The sequence below is a fragment of the Scatophagus argus genome, chromosome 15 (assembly GCF_020382885.2).
Source record: "Scatophagus argus isolate fScaArg1 chromosome 15, fScaArg1.pri, whole genome shotgun sequence".
NCBI lineage: Eukaryota > Metazoa > Chordata > Actinopteri > Scatophagidae > Scatophagus > Scatophagus argus.
In genome coordinates this window covers 19,658,928-19,682,780 of record NC_058507.1, presented here as the reverse complement: position 1 = coordinate 19,682,780, position 23,853 = coordinate 19,658,928, and the positions used below count along the sequence as shown (strand labels likewise).

General features: G+C 42.4%; 1 protein-coding gene across 7 annotated transcripts in view; it reads right to left on the bottom strand.

The window, feature by feature from the left end:
- The window catches only part of myt1lb (myelin transcription factor 1-like, b), a 92,518-nt gene that overhangs the window by 59,669 nt on the left and 8,996 nt on the right, over nt 1-23,853 (bottom strand). For all 7 annotated transcript variants that reach the window (XM_046413588.1, XM_046413590.1, XM_046413593.1 and 4 more), the window contains exon 2: nt 1,473-1,586. The gene's annotated coding sequence lies outside the window, so the exon portion shown is untranslated. The remainder of the gene's footprint in view (nt 1-1,472; nt 1,587-23,853) is intronic.

Below are 23,853 nucleotides of genomic sequence, written 5' to 3'. Positions count from 1 at the left end.
TTTTTCATTTTGGTGGGGGGGATGGGGGGGTGTGTGGTTGCTCAGACATCTGTCACAACAATTCACATCGTTATCAGTTTCCCTTTGTTTTCACCTTGAAGTTTTGGGAGAATGTGCTTCAGGCATATGGAGCCCAACCCCACCCTCTGCAGAGACATACACTCACATGCACACGCACACACACACATACATTGGTATTCTGTACAGTGTAGCAGTAGGAAGCCACCAAAACTGCACTATCGAATATCACTGCGAATAGGTATTTACACCATGCATCATCTAGTGACAGTAAACACGTGTGCCAAACCGATGCTAAGTGCATCTGAATTAGTGTGAAGGGCTGCGGAGATCTGCGACAATCAGAGCGAGAACGAGAGCCGGGGTGACGGAGACAGAAAGAGAGACTCAAATCTGGGGAGTGCTTCCTAACTACTATGGAAATGGTTTTGGTGGGTGATGGTGGTGCAGGGCTCTGAAATGGTTGCTGTGGTCTGAATACAATACAACAATTTATCAGCTGGTTTGTGATGACAGAACTGTTACGGTACAGGATGTGACGGATTTTGTGCTTGTGATTGCTGCATGACCTGAGTGGATCTGAGGTTGGATATTTCTTCCTTCACACTTCAAAGTCTTGATCCCATACAGCTTCACTGCATTGTATTTCAGTTATTTTATCTCAGAAAACTGTCTTCTAATGCGTTAAATGAGCAGGGGGAAGAATAAATTAAACTGCTACTGGAAGCAGGTTGTGTCAGTCTTCAAAAACTGTTTTTTGTGATGCTGAAAGTGGCTTGTGTGAATGATTTCTGAATAGGCTATGTCTAGTTTTGTATGTCGTCATACAGATCATGAACATATTTTCTGGCCTTAAATGGTTACTTGACCTTTCTCATAATGCTTCACTTGCTGGTAGTCTGAATTCAGCTCTGGAAAGTTACGTTCCCCTCAGCTGCCTTTTAAACCAGATAAAATTTGTTCATATGATAACTTAATATAAGGCAATATTGCCTTAGTGATGCAAACATGACAAGATGGACACTTTCCCAAAGTATATAGAGGTGTTAATGCACAGGGTTAGTCATTCGTTGTCTTCACACAATGGCAACAATACACGTAAGTTCGGATGTTACACTGTCACATGATAAGGTCATACCACAAGGCTTTTAATCACATTTTTTTGTTTGTCTCTAGGCTACCATAATCTGTGTCCCAAAAAATGATAAAAGCTTAGTTGGTGTGGCAGTTTAATTTGGTCTATCTCTAGCAGCTATGGGCTGCTCTTATTCTCATTTGATATTGATGCTGTCATGTACTATGCTATGTTTCTGTTGATATTAAAAAAAAAAAAAAGTGCCAACAGGAACTAGTACAATTCAGATTTGTCACACAGATCTTTATCAAAACTTGTGAATATATTCAATGAAAAACATGAGCAGGTTCATGTGTAAAAACAGGATGTACCACACTACCTGAAGTGGTTTGGGGTCGAGACAGCTCTTTGGTCCAGACCTCTGCTTCCACCGTGACGTACTGATGTTCAGCTGGAGAAGAACAGCTCACCGCGTCTCCTCCAAACTCATTTTCTACACAGAGGGAAGAAAAAGACGGGGAACATGCATCATTAAAATCATTTTCAGAACAATCACATTCACATACAGCCATGACAGGATCTGAAATTTCCTCTTCTCCTTTGACTTCGGGCTCATGAATAGTCATATAGCATCAGCTATGCGGCACACGCCAAGCGAACGTTGATTTCCGCCATAACGACGGCCGCTTGTCGTGTGCGATAGGCTTGGCAACATGGGGTAATTAGCTAGATCTATCATCTTCTGAAGGAAGTGGGGACAAATATAGCTAATGATCCGTGCCTGCCTCCATGATTTCTCTCCTCAGCTCTACATCCTTTGCTGAGTTAGAAGAGGAGAGGAGAAGGGAGGGAGAGTGGTGGAAGACAGGAGAGGAGTGAGAGTGTGTGTGTGTGTGTGTGTGTGTGTGTGTTGGGGGGGGGGGGTGATGTCCTACTCTGTCAAAAAAAAAAAAAGGTAAAATAACCTTCGAAGGAGATAAAGACGTAAAGAAAAAGAGATGGTGAATGGCACTCAGACACTGCTTGTGTCTGCGTTGCTTTCCATCCGCTGCTGCTAATTGAGAGAATGTATGGGAGAGAACAGATGAGGTGTTGATGGTGTATAGGGACCATCACAAAGAATGAAGGCCCCCATAGGGAGCCTACCAGACGGCCCATAACAAGCATGCACACACACACACACACGCAACAGCCATTCACAACCTCAAAGCAGCTTAAATCAAAACAATGGCTGCTCCCTCAGGACTAACACAACTATACAGTGAGTGCTCAGAGTGCCTGTTGGGTGTTATGTAAAAGGAGCAGTGGTGGTTACGTGCATAAGCGAACTTTACTTTGAACCAGCAGGGGGTCTTTTTTTTACCCTTCATCACACACATGCACACACCTCTGTTTTCCACCCTTTTTGTCCACTTTCTTTGTAGAGAGAATAAAAAGCATGGACAAGCTGGAAACCGTGTGCGTGAGTTGTAAGGGGATAGCACAAACGATGGGCCACTCAGACTATATGACTACAGTCCTGTGGTGTCTTTTTCTTTTTGAAATCAGCGTCAAAAGCTCGTTTGTGCTTGATTATAGCCACCAGTGCAGTCCTAAAGCCTTTTGATTTAGAAAAGAAAGGCAGTGAAACAAAGTCAAAGTGCTTATGGGCAGGGATAACAAGCACATTGTGTATGCAAAAATGTATGACTTCAGATAAAATAGTGACTCTGGTGGTAAAGACAGACTCCTAGAATTTTTCAAGGTAAAAATCCAATGTAGGCTGAATGATTTTCTGACAAAATTGTGACATAATTCCACCTGCTTCTACCCATACAAAACAAGCAACCACCAAGCACACACGCACACATATACACATACAAACACACAGACACATGCACACACTCACACTCATCCTTGGCCCTTTGGTCATTATAATCAGAGTGTAAGTGATGGGTCTGTCCTCTGATGAAGGTCTTCATGTGGAGGCTGATGACAAATCACAGCTCTTATCAGGACACATTCCCTCAGTATATAAAGGAAAAAAAAGTGTGTGTGTGTGTGTGTGGGGGGGGGGGGGGGGGGGGGCAAGACAAGTGGAACATGGCAAGAGACAGAACAGATCTGAGAAGAAGATACAACAACAGTACGGCTGCATGTGTTTATGTATAGTTTTCCAGTCATAGACTTGAGGTGCTCGCCTGCTACTTTCAGCACCAAGGACAGCTACAGACAGAGCACAATAAGGGAAGAATAGGCCTTCAACTGCAACGTGAGCAGACGGAGGACAGAGGCAAACATACACACAGTCCCATGTCTTAGACAGTCTCTCTCACACACACACACACACACAAACAAATATGCATTTAAAGACACACCTGCACAAAACAAACAATTCTTATTTTTTGCCTTTGTTGCAAAGATAGAATATAAGAATTAGAACTTTCTTCTTCTCATGCCAGAATCCTACAAGTGTGAGTCTGTGTGTGTGTGTGTGTGATTTTCTAGCAGTCTATTCCTTGGAGAATGAGAAGGGGACCATGTCTGCCCTTTACTGGGCTCCTATATCTATCAAAGGCAGGGTACACACTGTAAATAGCCTGGGAAGACGGGCTGCTCTGCACACACACACACACACACAACGGTAATGAAAACCCTGTTGTATGGTTTTCTACATTGTGATATAGAATGAGGGCTGTGATGTCTGCTGTCACATTTTCCATGACACATCCTGTCCATGGCAGGCATTTTAGACACACACACAAAAATCCCAACCATCATATAAAGTAACACACATATGGCACATGAGGACAAGGGGCACACACTAATAAGCACGTATTACAAGAGAGACACATGCTTTATTCATGTGATGTGTATGCACACACATACACACAGGCAGCAATCTTGTTCTCTCAGGCTCTGAGAGTGACTGGGGCTGCCTGACCTACATTCTAGCAGATACGTATACAGGCGGAGAGGAGATGAAATCTTTCTCTCTATTGCTCTCCCTCTCTCTGTTCCATATCCTGTGTTCTTTTCAGTCCCTGTTCATTGCCTTTTGGTCACTCACACATACACACACACACACACAGTAGAGGTAAAAAAAAAAAAATGACTATGATCTCTTGGCCTGAATGTCCTCAAGCTGCAGATGAAACCGGCAATGTCAGTGTATAGCTACATGTGTCTGATGGATTTCAGACTAAGGTGAGAGCTATATCACAGTATTTGCTGCCTTTTCTCTGCTATGGAAAATTGTGTATGTAAATAAAATATATGTAGCCTCAAAAGTACTGCAGTTCAAGAACAAATTCAAAAGCCAGCTGTCCAGGGTAGCAAACGGTAAGGTGAGTAAAGAGGAATGATGGAGTGAAAGATGAGAACAAGATAACTTGATGAGAAGAACTGATGTGCACTTGTAAACAAATGCGTGTTTATTGGGTGATGGCGTGTTTGTTCGCTGGGCAGATTAGCAAGAGAGCTAGAGATGGGATTGGTCTGATAATAAAGCCAGCTGGCGTCTTAATCTATTCTTCCTCACACTGTTCTATGGAAATCAATGCTTCCAGCAGACTGGACTGCAAACACAGAGTAAGATAACAAGAAACAACACACATATCAATTCTAACTTACAGGATTGTCTTTGACCCGAAACCTTGATGTCTCTCATCCGGCAAGAGTGCTCTTTATTTGTCCAGCAGTGCAGAGAGCAGATCGGTTGCCATGCTTCATGCCCACATTTTGACTATTTTATGCCATTTTAGGTGGAAGTCTGATCGGAGTGTGTATCTAGAAGTCCTCTCTGCGCCCAGACAGCACAGAGGTTCGTAATTCAAAAGGTTTTCACTTTATAAAAAAAGACCTGATCCACTACATCCCTAAACTAAACCACCCCAACCCTCTAAATCCCACTGAGGCATTACACTGACCACACTGTCAAAACAGTGATATAGCAGAAACCAACGGAAGAAATCCCATGACCCTGCATCTAGACAACTTTAATATTGCAGAGTTTTTCCAGGAAATCCTAGTCAGAGTTGAAAGAAAATATAACAGAAAGCATGTGAAATGCAGTTTTCTAAATCTGTTTCCAACTTTTGGGTGGCATCATTATGGGCATATTTACATCAAAACAGTTTTCAAAAGTCTGTTTTAAGTGATAATAAATAATTGAATTAACCAGAATAGTTGCTAGTAAGACACAGCTAGTTTGCTGGCTAGGCAGGTAGCATAGAAGCCTTGCTGAAATAAATAAAAACAGGGGTTAGTTACTGTCTTTTCACTGCATTTACTTACATTAGCTGTTAGTTGGCTGACTGTTTGTTTGTTGTCATTTACTTTGGCATTGTTATTGTTCTTACAAAGAAGAGCTAGCAGCCAAAAATTAGTTGTACAGCTGCTGCTATTGACTGACAACTGAAGGGGCAAGACCAAATCTCAACAGCTCCACTGTCATGAAAAGTGAGTTTATTAATAAAGCAGTCACTGAGGACAATTCTATTATGAAATAAAAACAGATATTTGAAAAAAACACGAGTTTACTTTTAAAAATTTATGAAAATGTTTCTCAGTTGTTTCTCTATTGGTTAATTTACATGTTTCGTTGCATGCAATGTCATTGTAAATTTGAAAATATCTTGTTTATTTGTGTAACGTTGAACACAGACAAACACAGAGCTAACCAGAGAGTCACTCATATTAAATCAACATCATTTTGCAATTTTGGATGATTCTTGTTACAGTAGATAAAAAAAAAAAATACTGCCTGTTGGTTTGAATCTCTCCTACAAAATATCTTTGGACATGGTGGTGCTGTCTGAGACACTGAGGTTCAAGGGTGAAAGAAGCTGTCAGATAGTGAAGTGGCCTGGCTCTTTATGACTTCCCTGCCCCTATCAAAGAGGAAAAGGGAGCCAAGGTAAAAGCAGTATTCTGACTCGCTTTTCTCTTCAAGGATGTGAGAGATGGAACTGACCGCTTGCGTGACCTGCTGGGTTTGACTGTACTCACAAACACACACACAGAGATGATGTCTACTCAACAAAGTGAAAATAAATAAATATATAAAATGCACACAGGAATGCAAGCAGAGTATTCATTATTAGCTTCCCCCTCCCAATAAGAAACACACAGACACACACACACACAAACAGCTCAAAATGCACCCCCACCCCTCTGTCTGGAGGGAGGTGCCTCCTCCTCTGTAAGGGCAGAGAAATAACACTGAGCGAACCGCTGCTGCAATTACCCACAGTGGGGTAATCACCAGCACAATGCACTATGGGTTGGCTGCCTGGGAGAGAGAGAGGGAGAGAGAGAGTGAAATACTCAGGTGAGGAGGGAAGCCAGACAGCAATCAGCCCAGCAGGAAGAGGAAGAAGAAGAAGAAGTAGAAGAAGAGAGAGAGAGAGAAGAGCAAAGGGCCATTCCTTTAATTTCCAAGGGAGAGCCAGGGCCTTAATTACTTGATGAGTCTCCTTCTCTCTCTTTTCTCCCTCTCTCACTGTGGCTGTAAAAAAGGTGTGTATATGTGTGTTCATGTATGTGTGTGTTTCAGTCTGTATATGTGGCCCATTATCAGAATGGGAAGGCTCCAATCACCTCTCAGCACAGAGAGAGCGAGTGAAGAGAACAACATTGCAGCGAGGGAGAGAAAGAGTGGTGGGGGTGGGGCGGGGTGGTGGAGTGATTTACGCCTTTAGTAGTGTTAACACCATCTCTCATCCGTGCGGCACCTATAGAACGCCAAGGGTGAGGAGTGACACAGCTAAGAATTAATATAAGCCACACAGCAAAACACAAAGCTGTAAGGCACCTCTACCTATAGAAAACTACGCTAATGATACACTACTCTGTTTATGAACCTGATGACAAATGTTCATGATCCTGTCTAAACTAGGCCTGCAAAGTGTATCAAGTGAACATGAAAAAAAGATTGCTAAAAGCAGCTAACATTTTTTTTTTTAAGGACAACGTCACACTAAGATTGGCCGCTTTGTGTTCTACCCCATTTCAGCCCAAAGTACACAACATTCGGGTGGGAGGCTTCATTCAAGAGCACTGACTGCCGCATTCACTGGTTAGCAATCAACCTTGTTGCAGGCAGATTATATTAGCTGTCTGGTAAGGCTAAACAAAACTGCTGGAACTGATTTGAGAGATCTGAATGGATACCAGTTCTATAATCAGATTTGATACTACTCAGATTATAATCAAAGTATATTGGATTTTTAAAAGGCTGATTTAAATTTGCCACTGACAAAAATCAGTTCAGGGCATCCCGTTACTTACTGGCCAACACACATGCTGTTTCTGATCGGTTCTTTGTTTTGGTGCCAACAAGCACACAGTATGTTTCAAAATTCTTGAGTAATCAATCTTAGTTAAGTTAGCAGTCTCTTAGATACCTCAGTTTGGCCTTGTGTTTTGTGCATACTGTGTTTAATGTTAAAATGTGATGCTAAAACATGACACATTTACTGTGGCAACAATTTTTGTCACCTGGAATGTAAAGCAATCCTTATAACAACCAACCAATAACATCTCAGTCGTCGCTCGTTGCTCCACTTGTCCTCAGGATTTTCGATGTTGGCAGATCTGAATGTTTTGCCGGCAAATGTTATTAGATCTTTGTCCTTTGGTTAGTAAGCTGACACCCCTGCACGTGCTTGTCTGTCAGTGAAGAGTGAGCGCTTTCTTACAGAGAAGGTATATACTCTACAATCTTTCCTCACTAGACAAACAGAGGGATCAATCCGAATAAGCAGTTTGCAGGATCTATGCAGTAAAGCGGACTATGAAGACAGTTAACCTGCTGTGCTGGAGAGCTTTGCCCCAAACTAATGAAATAGCTCTTTTTGTGTTGCTGCTGATGACATTTTCCAGCATTTAGTCTTCATGGCATCGTCCTTCTCGTTATTCATATCAGATCTCCCTCATGTATTAACAAGGACACTGCTGTGTGTGTGTGTGTGTGTACTGGACGTATACAGGACGTGTGTGCCTGCATTTACCATAGCTGATACATAACTGGTTGGCACTTGATGTGCATGTGAAGTCACAGGTCTGTATACAGTATACAAAACATGTCCTCATGTGTGTGACTGTGTGTGTCTGATTGCACCCAGGTCTCAATGCACTGATGAGCTCTATTGTTCTCTCCTTAATTTTCTCTCTCCATCAAATCCCTCTCTTTCTCTCTCTCTCTCGCTCTCTCTCTCTCTCTCTCACTCTTTCTCACACACAGACCCACACACACTCTGTCCCTCTCTCTTTCCTTTGCTTACCCCCTCCCCCAGCCCCCCCACCACCCCCTGCTTTGCTGCCAGCGTCTACCCAGAATACCAATGATGCAGTCTGCAGATAGATAGATAGGGCCGTCTGTCACATGATCCTATATGTCCTGAGGCTTTAACCCGCGATGACAGCAGGCACAGCACAGTACACATGAGTACGCACTTTCACACACACACACACACACACACACACACAAACACACACACACAAAGAGACCCCCAGCCTGGCAAGCTGTGTATCAGTATAGGCACCAGGGATGGCAGGCAGGCAAACACATCCAACACACACAGCATTCAGATATTCACATTCAGAGTTATACACACACCCAGGCAAGCTAATGGGCATATACACTGAATAACCTCAGGGTACAAGCCAAAAAGGGAGAGAAAGAGAGAGAGAGAGAGAGAGAAAGAGAGAGAGAGGACACCCCGCCACTGTACACACACTCTCCGCCACACACAGTCCTGCAGGCAAGAAAGAAAAACACTGAATATCCCCCAATTCCATCCATCTCAAATACACACACAAACACACGTGCATATCTTCCTGTGGGAAGGCACCCCACCCGTTTCTCTCACAAACACATTCGTCACTGACAAGGCTGTACACAGTCACTGGGTATCCTGTGGCACCAAAAATAGAAGCTTAATAGGATGGAATAGAACATGTCCCCTCACTCTCAGCTCAAATAGGACCTGTATTTCCAGTGTTACAGTCAAAGTGTTGGGCAACATGAGAAAGAACTTGTTTCGATTTGAATGAATCACACGGTAATTCAGAATAGCTCCCCAAAACCCAGAGAGGATTCTCGGAGGTATACACACACACACACACGCACAGGGCCAGAAGGTGCCCTCTTCACTACACACTGCCCTGTCTGAAATATTCAAACGGGCAATTCAGGAGTCGCTTCACGTTTGAACAAAAGCAGAAAATTTGCCCATGAAATTAGATTTACTCTGTACAATTAAGTAATTTTTATTATTCAGTATCATTTTTGAGTGTGATGGCGTTTATTTATTTCGTAGGCTTATATTCATGAGACTAAAACGAAACAGCGGTGTTAACTCGGATTAAATTGGGTTCTGCGAATAGAGAGCAGCACACCCAGCAGGCTAAGGCTCAGCATCCCCAGCTGCCGGTCATTCAATTGTGAAAACTGTATACACATAAGCTACCTTTCGCCCATATAGCAACTGTTTCATTAATGTATCATACACGTTGGACTCACGACACGTGTCATACAGTGCATTCAGAGAGCGTTCTTCATTGTTTTCACATTTTCTTATTTCACTGCCTTGTGCTAATATCTTTCAAATAAATTTTTCCCCATGTCTTCTCAACCAGATTTTGGGAATTTTATTTTTTTTGTTTTTAGCACATACATTAAAAACAAAAGACTGAAATATCATACCTTACATACCTAGTCAGACCCTTATCCTAGTACTTTGGCAGTGATTACAGCAACTCTTGCATTCAACAAACGTTGCACGTCTGAATTTGGGTATATTTTGCCATTCTTCTCTGGTTGGACGGGGACCATCTGTGGACAGCCATTTTTAGGTCTCTCCAGAGATATTGGGTTTAAATCTCCTGTATGGGCCAACCAAGGACATTCACAGAGTTGTCCCTGAGTCACTCCTCATTGCCTGGGTTGTGTGATTAGGGTCACTATCCCATTAAACAGTGAACCTCAGGCTTAGCATGAGATCCTGAGCGTTCTGGACCAGGATCAGCTTTCCCTTGACCCTATTTAGTTGAGAGTTGCAAGTTGTTGGGACAGTTAGGTGATGCCATTGCTTTTCACAAGCTACAGAAAAAGTTGAAGTTTTACATCATCGCTCTCAGTTAAATAAGGACACTTCCACTAACATTTTTCATACAACAATGTTTATCTACAAGAACGTATGCAGTAAGAAATGCATTTGTTACTTGTCCATTCTTCATAAATGCAATCTGGAAAAAAACGCTGATCAAAAAGTAAAAAGTGGATCCGTTGTGCATGCGGGTTTCACCCGCCTGTATTGATTTGTTTAAAAACAAATTGACACTCACTCACATTAATTTGTAGTGACGTGGTATTTCTAACAATTTTCAAACTCTTAGAATTAAACTAAATAACTTCATCATTACAATTTGTCTGGGAACTGTAATTGCCATGTGTACTGGAACTGCAAGATATTATTATGTGTGGTGGGACTTCATTTGAAGGGGTGTGAATAAAACATGACATGTCACCTGTCATGAATGTGAAGGAGGCTTGTGTCTTTGAACTTCTGTCTTGTTTGTCTTATTTATTTTTATTTAAGTAGCTTTTAACTTGTTAGAAAAAAAAACCTAATGGAGTAAACTATTTCCTGCACAGTTTAAGTGATCCATAAAATGTAGTAATGAGTGAATTGCATCACATTTATTTATACTGATACTATCAGTAAATTGAACGATAGTGTTCAGTATGTCCGTTTCCAACGATAGTGGGTTTTCTACTGCATTCACTTCAGCAACAAAGAATGCTAATGCTACTTCTGCCATTCTAAGTTCCGTGAAGCCAACTTCATGCTGTTCAAGTTCAGGCACGTTTTCTTTGATGCCTCCACTGTCTACTTTCAAGGCAGCTCATCTAAAACAATCCTGGTGATAACACTTGTCCCTACGCTAAGTCAAAATGTCTGCTGTGAAAAAGGCCTGTGGGCTGTGGAGCAAAGGAGGAACTTGGCATGATCTTTCGTCACAAGGCGATACCTGTTCATGACTAGTAGCAGCTTAATGAGTTTTTAAGGTGCACTTTATACTTCATACTATCATATCATCTACATTTGAAAGAATACACATTAGAACTACACTTTAAAACAAAGTGTCCCACAAAAAAACATGCAAACAAATTTGCAGCAACAAACCTCTGTCTTTAAGAGAAAATTGTAATATCCAAGTGGAATAAAGAGTTTAAAATTTCTGAACGTGATAAAGAGACTTATAAAACCTGTTTTGCTATCATAGAGGTGATACTGTCTGCCTCTGCACTGAGTGGGTGAATAAGTGAGCTTAACACTGGTAAAAGCAGCTTTTATATGGACATGGCAGCACTCTTGTCTTAAGTTCCAATTGCTGTAAGAGAATATTGTGATTGAGCAATGCCTGGTGTCACTGAAAAACATACACCAAATCCTTAGAAAAGAAACAGGTGCTCAATGTGGCACTTGTAAATTAATTTGATTTCGAGATCTCAGAGTTGTACCAGCGACACCAAGTCACAAGCTCGTTTCAATAATTATCTGCTTGGCACTCAGTGTGCCAAGCACACATGCCCACACTGAAATACAAGCTGAAAAAACAATCATCTGCAAACACGGACGGTGTGTTTATGTATGTAAATGTACACGCAAACACTACCTCCCAACGTATTGTGTATAAGTGTGTTTGTGTGCGCCTTTTTTTGTCTGTTTGTGAATGTTTGGACTCTTCCACCACATTCTTTCCTTTCCCTCGTACTTCTCTTAACACCTGTTGTGAAATATGTATATGTGCATTTCTGGATTTTTGTCAGGAAACTTGTTATGTTGATATCACACTGTGTGTTGCAGCTACATCAAGGTGAAAGCATGAGAAAAGGTGGGATGTTTTTATGCAAATGACTGGGAGAATGAAGATAGGTCTGACTCAAGCTGAAACAAGGAAAACCCTCAGCGTGGCTATGCAGGTATGCAATGAATGTTTCAGGTTCTGGGGTGGGTTACATTATTGCGTGTGGCTGTGTGAATGTGTGTGGGAGCATGGATGCAATTGCCTGTGTCTGTGTGTGTGAGGGTGCACATGTGCATGTTTGAGTGGGCTCAGGTGGATTGTGAGCTCGGCAGATGGACATTTGGAGCAGCTTTGCACCCTGCAGCAAAATGCACACACGCACGCACGCACGCACGCACGCACGCACACACACACACACACACACACACACACACACAAATACATACGCATTCACACTCCCACACATGGCTGTAACATTAACCTTGTGTAACTCTAGCCACAGAGAGATGGCCATAGAAAAACATCCTCAGCACCTCAAATCACATGTCGACATACTGATCCAATATTTCAACTGTCTAAACATGGGGTAAGTCAAAACGACCATAACACTCTAATATATTGTCTGTGCTCTGAATATACCTCCACAGGCTTTTTAACAAGCCAGAGGCTTTTCCTTTGGCATTCAAGCATTTTCAGCATTGTGCAAAGTATTTTCACTAGGCTGGCCTGGCAATGTGATCAAGACATATTATATAACATACCAGTAACTTCTACGTAGGGTTCTATTTCAAAAAAAGAGGAAACCATCTCTACATTGTAACTACTGGTCACCTCCCAGTAATATATGATCATTCCAGAAACAGAAATGTTACTTTCTTCTGGCTCTGACTGCTGGTATTTTATTGGTTAAGTACTGCTTGTTTATAATGCTGCTGGTGTGGAAAGCTCACAGTGCTGTTAAGTTGCTCTAGATAAATGCTTTAAATGTACAGTATGATAAAGAGAAGAAAATATGTAAATGTAAATATGGCATACTGAGAATAGATCACTTTTAGAAATTGTCTGCTGTCTGAACTAATATTTAAATACGTGAGCATATCAAAAAAACACTTAGTGATGGAAATATGGTAGAAGTGTAGAGTTTATATTTACAAATTATCATCAGACAAAAGGCACAGTGAATATCACATGTCCCCTGCTCTTAAAAGCCTGGGGTACTGTAAAGCCCCAAGTGGCAGTCCTATCAGAATGTCCTTCAAGTATTTGCTATAGAGGACAAGAGAGGAGACCATGCTGCTATAGTGTATCCCTGCACCTAATAATGAGCTAAATGCTGCCATTTGCAACTTTGTTTTCCCAACTATTACTGAAAGGCATTTGCCACTCTGACTCCTAATTTTGTACTTCTTGACTTCTTTAACCCATTTGTGCCATTGTTTTCCATAAGTCTCTCCCCTCACAGGCTTGTCTTTCCGTCCCAGCTGGGGGATGGAGGGATGAAGATATGGGAGGAGGGCTGCAGGGATGTAGATGGAGGCTGTGTGGAGCTGCTCCCTCCCTGAGGAGCCTCTTATGCCAGCCCAGTGCCACAGATCAACAGTCAGCCAGCCAGCCGTGCACTGACCTCATCCTTCTCTCTCCCTCTATTTCTGTCTCCCTCTATCTCGCTCTTCCTCTCTGCCAGAGGCACTTGCTGTCCCCATGTCTCCTTCCTACGCCAACCGCCTGTCCTGCTACCAACGGTGCATGTCTGTCTGGCAACCTCTCTGCCTGCCTTTCTGTCTGCTGCTCTGCATGCCTGTCTGTCTTCCAGCCGGTCTCGCTATCTATTATTCCTCCAGTCCTCCTGTCTATCTGCTTTTGTGTCTGTGTGCATGGGTGCCTTGCCTGTCCATCTGCCTGTCTGTCTGCCAGCCAGCCACTCTTTCTAGCCAATACCTCTCTGGCGGAAAGCGGCCAGGCTGTCAGACACTCTGCCAATCTGCCTGACTATCTGCCTGTCTATTCGTCATCTGTTTGTGCCTTTATTTGTTTCCCTGCTCGTCTATCTGCCTGTTTACCTGTCTGTCTGTCCGTCTGTCTGTTTATCTGACTGTTTATTTGCCTGTCTTACTGTAAGTCTGTGTGTGTCTCGGCGCTTTGTAAAATGGCAAACATGAACCCCTAACCCCATTCAGTACTTGATGCTACTCACTTCAATTTCAGAAAGATTTACTGACATGACAGGAAAAAGGATTGGTGCTATGAATGGAGCCTAAATCTCATCTTTTCAGATTTCTCACTTTGACACTACATGACCTTTCAACGCCCAGCCACCACTTTTATATTAACAAAACAGCACAAGTAGATGACTAACTGGTGCCTGGTGCTTGTATTTGATTGTGAGACAAGTACACTGTCACCAGAAGCTTCTGCAGTATTTGCTTGATCTATTTCCATATTAATCTTGTATTCACATTTGGTACATAGATGCCATCTTGCCATTCCTCAAGAGGGAGCTGGTTTTCCAGGGTCAACAGCTCTACATCTCAAGGAGTGATGCACCACAATGTATGAGGCTTTCTGTCTTGGCAGACAATGTCTATTCATTCACTGTATTTTTAAACAAGATGCCCGGAGCTCTACCCTGTCTTCAGACGCTGAGTCATCAGGCCAACTTCCTGCTAATACTCTTCCTGTCTCATTCACAGCTCCCTGTGATTTTAGGAAGATCTTTGGTCAATTGGAAAAGGCTCTCTCCCCTCTTTCCTCACTATTCTTTCTGTCTCTCTTGCTCCCTCATGTCCTCTCCTATTCTTGTCTCAACAGGAAAGCAAGAGAGTGTTTGACTGGCTCCTCTCAACCAAAGGCTGCACTGTGCACTCACTCGGCAGTCAAGGACAACTCTAATAGAGGTAGAACAAAAGAAAAGGGGAGAGGGAGCGGGGGGAAAGAGAGACCTATTGAGAGAAACAAGCACGCTGTGGTGCAAGGGTCTTTGAAATTCTACATATTGTAAAATAATAATAGTGTGTAATTCTTTTTTCTGTGGCACTGGTTTTTGCCCTGCTCCACTGTCCACAGGTGGGGAGCAAGAAGGAAACGAGATTTCAATCTAGCCTTGTTTTACATAGCACATAGCTCACAAGGCAGCTTTCAAAGAGTTTTCCCCAGGGCATTGAACACATACACTAAATTCATTAAACTGAATGTAAGGCCAACATTTTCATAAACACGTATCCACAGTCCTCTGTTTTTCTAATGTGTTATTCATTGCATTCATCTCTTTATATATTCATCATTTTTGCTCATATCTCACCCTGTGCATTTTGCATCCTTTGTGAATTTTCTTGTACATTTTTCTGCATTTAATATTCTTTACTTGTTTCAGTGCCGTGTCCTGCTGTTACCAATTGTTTTATGTTTTAAATCTTAAAATAAACGCTTTCATGTAATGCTACAATATTCCATTCTGTTTGTAACATGCCTTCTCTATAGTATTAAAATTGTATGACAGCCAGTTTAAAAAGAAAAAAAAAAGTAAAAACAATAGAGTAAACTGTGTATTTCTCTCTTCTTTCTGACACCTCAGTATGTGTTTGTGTTTACAGTCATTCCCACATAAAGCGCAGAGTTTGGAGTTTGCTATGAGCACATTTAAATGCCTCTGCAGCTCGACAGCTAATCCCTGTTGTGGACTGGCCCAGTTAGTGGTTCCCAGCTTTTGGAAAGGAATGCTAAACTGGGGATGAGGTTGGAGGGGGATGTGGTTATCTCTCCATTTATAATGTTAAACCTGGTCCATGTTTGTGCTGTGCTGATAGATGTTATCTGTGTCAGCCTTTGTTTATTCCTCTCTCTCCTCCTTCTTCTTCTTCCCTTGTGTTCCCTCTGTTTCTCCCTACACAGTCTGTCTCATGATCTCTCTCATTCTTATTACCCATCTTTTTCTCATTCTCCTCTGCTCCTCTCTCTTCTCCTCCCTCCTCTTTCTATCCAGTGCCCAGATGCAGAGAAGGCAGCTGTGTTGTTTTCTAAAGTGTGCCCAGTTGAAGCCACTGTGTCTGTGTGTCTGGCATCTGCTGTTGGCAAAAAAGAAAAAAAAAAACTATAGGCATTCATCTCCCTCTCTCTCTCTCTCTCTCTCTCCCTGTAGCCATCTCTCTTCCCTTTAATCCTATGAAATGGGATGAAAGACAATTGTCGTCCTTATAGGGAGGAAAGGGTTAACTGGCTACCCAGCTCCTCTTCCAGCAAGCTCACTAATAACCACCAATTATTGAACTGTAGATAAGTGTACAAGAGAAAAATGGTAGAAACATTAAAAAAATGGCCCTATGTCAGTCAGGGCTTGTTAGCCCAGAGGCACATGGCTAGGTAACTGGCTAACAAGTTTCTCAACTACAGTAGTCCAAATGAGGTCCCTACAGATATGCAATGTCAATGATATAGAAATCTCCTGATCAAGCTAAAGAGCTAAATGTGATGGGTAGCTGTCTGGCAGCCTATCCCATAAATGTCAACAAAGAGAATGACAATATAGCCAGTTAGCTGGGGATCTCATTTAAATGGGCTAATCAGACACAGTTGTGCTTTGTGCTAAGGTGGAGCCCCCGTGAGACCAATGCTTTGGAGACAAGAGGAGCGTATCATCTGGCTCTGCCAGGGAAGATGCACCCAAACATGGGGGCTGAGGGAGATGCAAGCAGGCTATAGGAGCCGGGGCTGTAATTAGGTGCCCTGAGCTTCATGCCCACACGCCTTGACTGCGACGCCATCCACCCCTCCTTGCCTTCTGCAAATAGGCCCCTGGGTGCCAGAGCTCTGGTACACAGCCACACACAGATGCAAATACACACATATAAAGTAGATATAGTACAATATAGTTATCAAGCACGCTATGGGAGAAAACCTCATCCTCACAACCATGTGCAAAAACACAAACAAAAGTCATATAACACACGTAATAATACATAAACAAAGCTGAAGAACCTAAAAAGAAACATACTTTGTTAGAGGGGGGCAACAATGTCCTTAAATGACAGCTTTTAGTTTTTGTTACCTTTCAGTTACTCTTAATAATGTGGTCCACATGAATCTGTGAACCTCCCAGACTATAAGAATTTGTGCTGTACAATCAACTGTTTCCTGACTGGATTTGTTCAAGGATTGCACTAAATGTGTTTTTTTGAATTAGAACAAGCTTAGCCAAGACACAAAAATATATGCCAATATAATTTCCACTGTGGACCAAAATAGAAATCAAAAATCAATCCCAAGCACCGTACAGAAAAAAAGGTAGCTATCTGAACTGCAGAGTCTGTCCTCCCATCTCCCCTGGTCCGCAAGAGCAGAACACACTGGTGCGCTGGCTTTTGACCACAGCAATTTTAATCAGTCTTTTTCACACTTCATTGGGAATTCATCGCCGTCTTCCCCCCTTCAAACATTGTTTGGGAGAGTTATCAGCAGCAGGCAGCATATCCGGTAATTATACATGCAAGGTAATGCTGGGAGCTGGGCTGAATATTTCAGCCAAATGCATGTGCTGCTGAGAGGCACTGGAGGGTACAGCTGCTACATAATGCGGGGTCTGTGGCGGCCATGATTGAAGAATGATGTCTGAGAGTCACATCCAGAAAGTAGTCATTTACACACGCAATGTGAAGTAGACAGAAACATTAAGTTTAAAGCAACATGATTTGCATCACAATGAGACAATTTGCCAAAGGTGTTGTTCTTTAATGTAAATGCTTCCCGTGAATTAAAGCAGATTGCTGTGTTACAGATACAAGCGCACAGCGAATGAAGAGTGTGTGTTTCAGCACACTGCATACTTGACTAATGCAGAGGCATGGTGCAAACACTACTAGAGACTAGATCGCTAAAAATTTTGATGGTTCAATGTGTTTGTTTACTGTGTGAGTAAGAGGCCAGCTGTTAATAGGATCTGAACACACAGCCAGACAAAAAAAACCACAAAGACATCCTCACACTCACACACATGTACATACACAAATGCGAATGTGGACGCGCACGCACACACACACACACACACACACACACACACACACACACACACTGAAACCACCAGTCAGATACAAGAGGGTCCTCTGGGGAAAATAGCAGCAGGGGCATAACAATGACTCATCCAAACGGTCACGGAACACACACACGCACACACATACACATACACACCATGCCATGGCAGCCAGGCTGTCAGATAGCATCAGCACCCTGCCTATGTAGTACTCTTGACAGGTGTGGCCCGCCAGTCACGCACACACACACCAGCCAGTCACGTCCCCCAACCTCTTGCCTGACAGGGAAACACATGTGATAATGTACCCCATTCGGTTACTGTGTGTGTGTGCGTGTGTGTGTGTCTGACAAAGAGAGAGGGCTAAAGTGAGAGGCAGTATGTTTTATCAGAGAGAATGTGTGCGTCCCTGTACTGTCTGTGTGCGCTGCTGGGTTTATCTGCGTGCATACAGCAGTTAATTTATGCATGTAAGGCCAATCTACACAGTGCAACTATACGGAGTGCTGCGGTGGCTGTGAATACTGTGTACAAGCATAAGGGGGTGGCTCCAACATCGCAGTAAGATCAATAGAATAATCCAGAGCCTGAATAATTCTCTTTCTGTTGTGTGTTTGTTGTGCAGTGTGGAGCCAGATGCCTCTCAATGTTTAATGTGCGTTTCCTTATTTTTCACAGTGGGAATGCTTTTTGGGTGGACATCTGATACAATAGAGGCACTGTCAATGATGTCTCTACATGCATAGATACACAGCTACAGTATAAATACAGCATATGTGTGTAGGAGTGAAGCAGATGAGACCTGCACTCTGTGAGAGCATTTGTGCAAATCTGTATCTGTGAATGAACAGTTAAGAATGGAACGCCCTTCATGCACAAAATCAGCCTCACTGCTGCCCACAGGTACGGAGCTCTGCACAGTTACCAAATGAACAGGAAGCATGGCAAGGAAAGTCCATAGCAAAGCCACAGACACACACACGCACAGCCTCCTGCACAATGAAAACAGACCTGTACACTCAATATACTGTGAAAACTGTCTGAATTAGTTTCCTGCTTGTGTCACTGGTCATTGCTCAATCATAATTATATGACTATATGTTTAGAGTGTGAAAAAAATAATCTCATTATTACAGGAATACGCAAACATGCACGCAGCACATGTGATGCATTCAAACACAAGAACAGATGGACAAACAGGCTTGCACATGCATACGGACATCTACACACAAACAATAGCCACCCACACCCAGGCACATTAACACACCTCCATCAGAACACGCACACACACACACACCCACAGACATATACAACCACACTCTTGCCTCTAAGCAGTCTAGTCCAGTTACTACAAAGCCCACCAAAAGCTCTTTGCAGATCAAATAATCATGCCTTCCATCTGTTTCCATTTCTCTACATTAGCTTTGTGAAGGCGCCCTACAGACCCTGTTAAGAAGCGCCACAGCCGTGGGTAAAATAATGATTCCTCTCTCAACCCCCTACTCCTCATTATCTCCATCCAAAGCCAATTCAATGACAGGGAGTAGATATGGGCCAACCGCATGTACGCTCCTTATGCTGTTCTGTAATGCCATCTTTCTGTGATAGTATGCAATGTAATTTGTTTTCATTGCATATGAAAGTTATTCCGACGTTATAAAATGAAATATAGATCACAGTATAGGTCATACCTGAAACACGTTGACCTGAAACCTTTTGGAAACCTTTTGATTTTCTGTAGTGTGGCTATGTATCCTGTTCCATTCCTTTATTATCTATTTTGTCCAAAGCACATATATACTCTATTTGTTAGATCAACCAAATCAGGTTTACACTCAGAAACAACATGTTCAAATAATAGGGAAGACTGAACAGACCTAACGCACAAACTGTGGGATGAAAATGAATTAGTGAAATGCATAATATCACCATCTTCCTCATACAATGAGGTGGGAAGCTGATATTCAGCCTGTGAGAGTATGTGCCATCTCGCCAATGAGCTTAGGAAGGGGGGGGGGGGGGGGGATGTTTGGTCCCTGTTATGCAAGATGGAAATGAGTTTGCCTCGCTTTGCTGTAGCCAAGCTATTTTGGAACGGCTCACATCGGAAAACGCTGGGCCGAGCAGGAAAATTAGGTCATTTACAAGAGCAGGGCAGTGCCTTCTTTCGGGAAGAGAGTGGCGGTGAGGGCTAAGACTAAAGAACTAAAATGTGTAGCGCTATTTATACAGGGCAGGGAGTACACAGATTTGAGTAAAATGAACAAGATGTGGGAGCTTAACACAGTCAAAGCAAAGAAGCTCTTTAACAGAGACCTAAGAATGACCTGAATACATTGCAGCAATGGAAGGGAAGCACGAATCGAGCTCTGAGTGCAAAGCTTCAAATTCCTCCTGCATTTTGTAGCAGATCACACTACGACTTTCTTGTCTGTATGCAGAGACCGATGCTGACACACGGGGTCTGATTTATTATGCATGAGGCTGTGGGGCGCAATTGGTGAGAGGGAATGAGAAACGATGGCATCCTCCTTGTTATCAGTAAATATGTGATCCATCCTCCTTGTTAACTGCTGAACTGAGATGAAGGAATAAAGGCAAAACTTGCACCCACCCTTTTACTGTTATATTTGAACTAATCATCCAGTAGGACACGGAAAATCCTGTCACAGAGACCAGGATAACAATGAAGCAGAGGTGCACTGCAGTCACAGCCAGGGAAAAAGAATAAACAGGGAGGGTACAGGGAAATAGACACCATGCCCTGTAAAACAAGTGGACTGAACTTCTGGGTCGGAAAAGTGAAGTCAATGTGGAATTGTCCTAAACCTTCACTGTCTCTAATGGTCAGTGCAAGGCAACTCTACCAGTTAGTACGTCACTTCTCACTTGATTTATTACCTCAGTAAACAGTTTAATGAGTACATTAGTGACTTTATGGTATCATTAGATAGTTTCAAGTCTTCTTAAATATAGCAAGATGTTCACTTCGTAAATTCTGGTCACATTTACACACAATAGGTATGCTTTGGGGCAGGGCTACCTTTTTACTGCCAAGTCGCTATTACAGAGTGTAAAGGAAGACGGCCACGAGGAAGCTTTCAAGGCTTCGGAACAGTATTCCACAAACCAGTGGGTGACCTCATGGCGGCTCCATCCACTATTTATTATACAGTATCTGACAGATACATAAGATTTCTGGTAGACAGACAGTTGAATGATGGAGAGAGTATGAGCGCAGACACAGAGAGAGAGAGACAGGCTGAAATAACGAAATGACAAAGGAAGGACAGACAGGGAGAGGGTACATGCAACTAGAGCAACTCCAACTCTGTGTGTGTGTGTGTGTGTGTGTGTGTGTGTGTGTGTGTGTGTGTGTGTGTTGAGGGGAGTTAGTTGGAAGGCCCAGTGGTGCCTTGTCAGCGGTTTCAGGGGGATGTGTCTGAGAAGGTCTCCAGGTGGCAGGAGGATATGCCCTAGTTTGAGAGCAGAGTCTCTGTCTACTCACTTACATACACACATACACTGAAACACAGAAGGCACGTACATAAAGCATGTACATAAACATACAGCACTTGAACACGTTAACCATTTCTCGTTAACATGCTTTCCTGATTTTTACAAACTGAGGTCCCTGAGGAGACACCTTACTTAAACCTAAAATACAACAGTGTATAGCCCTTGTCTTTAATTATCTCTCATGTTATTAAATGTAATCGCAACCTTTACATTTGTTGTTTCAGCAAATTATTGTTATTAATGTAAATACAAGATTTTCATTGCATGTCAAAAATAGTAATACTGTATCTGTATCTTATACCTTAAAAATGTCAAATCTCACCTTCCCAAAATGCAGCAATAAGCAAAATTTTCTCACCTCTGATGACACACCAGGTTTGCATTTTCTTGCTTGCATGTGACAGATGTACTGATAACTGATAACAAAATGTCATACTAAAGCCTGGCTCCCAAAAACTGGATTGAAAGAAGAAAAGTTATTGATTTGACTCAAATGGACACGACAGAAAGACAGACTACCTTAACTGAAATAGCCTTTCCAATTCTCATCATCATTCTGACATCCCCCAAAAAAAGAATCAAATCAAAAATGAATGTGCTCGAACTGTTGTCTGACAAAATCCCTTCTGCAACAGAGTTTGATTTTCAGAGCTAGTCAAAGCAAGCCATAAGCACTAAGTGGTCAAAATTGAATCCAAATGATTGTTCTCCAAACAAAAGCTGTATGTTCACGAAACAAAGTTATTGATCTGCGCCGTTTTTCCTGGGACTTTGTGCGGAAGTGTGTGTGTGTGTGTGTCAATATTTATGCATCTATCTCTGTTTATGCGCCAACTGTTGCCACAACTTGCATGTTTGCATGCATGTGTACACATATGTCTGCCCTCATTCATGCATTTGGTACTGCTTGTGTGTGTGTGTGTGTGGGTGTGTGTATGTGTGTGTGTGTGCAGTCGATGGGCCGTCAGTCTTAAAGAGGGGCTACGCTGCTGTCATGCGATGACACCTCTTATTTGCTGCTGTCCTGTGAAGCGGAGCTGAAGGCAGAGGTCAGGCCACCCTCATAGAGACGCTGCGACTCAGAGCACATCATGTCTGCCTGCCCGCCTCTCAGTGCTGTAGCATAGGCCCCAGTCCATCTCACACACAGACACATGTAGAAAACAATCCTCTATTTAAATTTTTGATGAAGTCTACTTTTCTGTACAAAAACTGTGAACAACAATAACAGAATGACTGGAATTGGCTGCTTCACTGTCTACACATGTGCTTTGAGTCCTGATCAAACCAAGTACAATTAATACAATATCAACCGTGCATAAAGTTCTGGATTTATATCCATTCTGTCCTGCGCATCAGTGCCATGATTGAGCAAAAGAATTGGGACGAAGCCTGAACACGCAATACGTCTGATGAATGCAACATTACACTCAGTAGTCATCTCTTCCCACACTTCCATTCCCGCTCCGCTTGTTCCTGTAGGCTGTCCATTCGTCTTGACCGGTGTCACACGCCGCCATCAATTACCCATTAGACAGTGTAATATTCGCCCAATATTGCCGGTGTGTGACTAGGAGATTTTAGAGTGATCAAAACCGACAAATCTGATTTACAGAGCTAGTATAAATAAGGAGATTGTGCCCTCCCTGATTGCCCTGTTGAATAATGGATGCCTGTTTGGTAATCATTTTCCAATATCACACCACTTTCCCATAGTCTGGCATTAGAGTCTCCCCCTTTTCTCTCTCTCTCTCTCTCTGACTCTCTTTCTTTCATTCTGCTACATTCCTTCCTATATACCTTGTTATTCTAATGGAAACATTTCCATATGTGGCCCTAACCAAACTCCTTGTCTCTTTGACCCAAAAACTATCTGGGTACTTTCAGTAGTGATGCTACATTGATACCATCATTACTGAAGAGGCGGGTGTTGTTGTGATTGAAACATTATTTTGTGATTCATCTTGTCATTATTTACACAGAGAAATGTCAACAGTTAACCAATGTTAGAGCTGATTCAATTTGTAAAAGCTTATGCAAAATAAGTAAGCTGAACTTGAAAATAAATTTGACTTAACAGGTAAATTTCTTTTTGCTATGACAGAGGCGAAACAAAGTGAAATTGCCTTGCAACTATGGTGCTTGATCCAAACTTGTTACACTTATCTTAATTTTAACTGAATATTCATGTTTGCCAGATTTGATCAAAATATTGCTCATCTTGCATGAGGAACATATCAGTGGTTGCACACATGTCAACCTTCAGCTACAGCCTAATGGATGCCAGGTTTAGCTCACTAAACTAGCTAGAATTAGAATCTTTGATGTTACTTCCTCCTTGATGGTGTGTGTAGGCAGGGTATCTGGGGAATTAATATAGATAGTTTAGTGAGGGGTACAAAAGATCAAATTGCCTGCTTTTGTA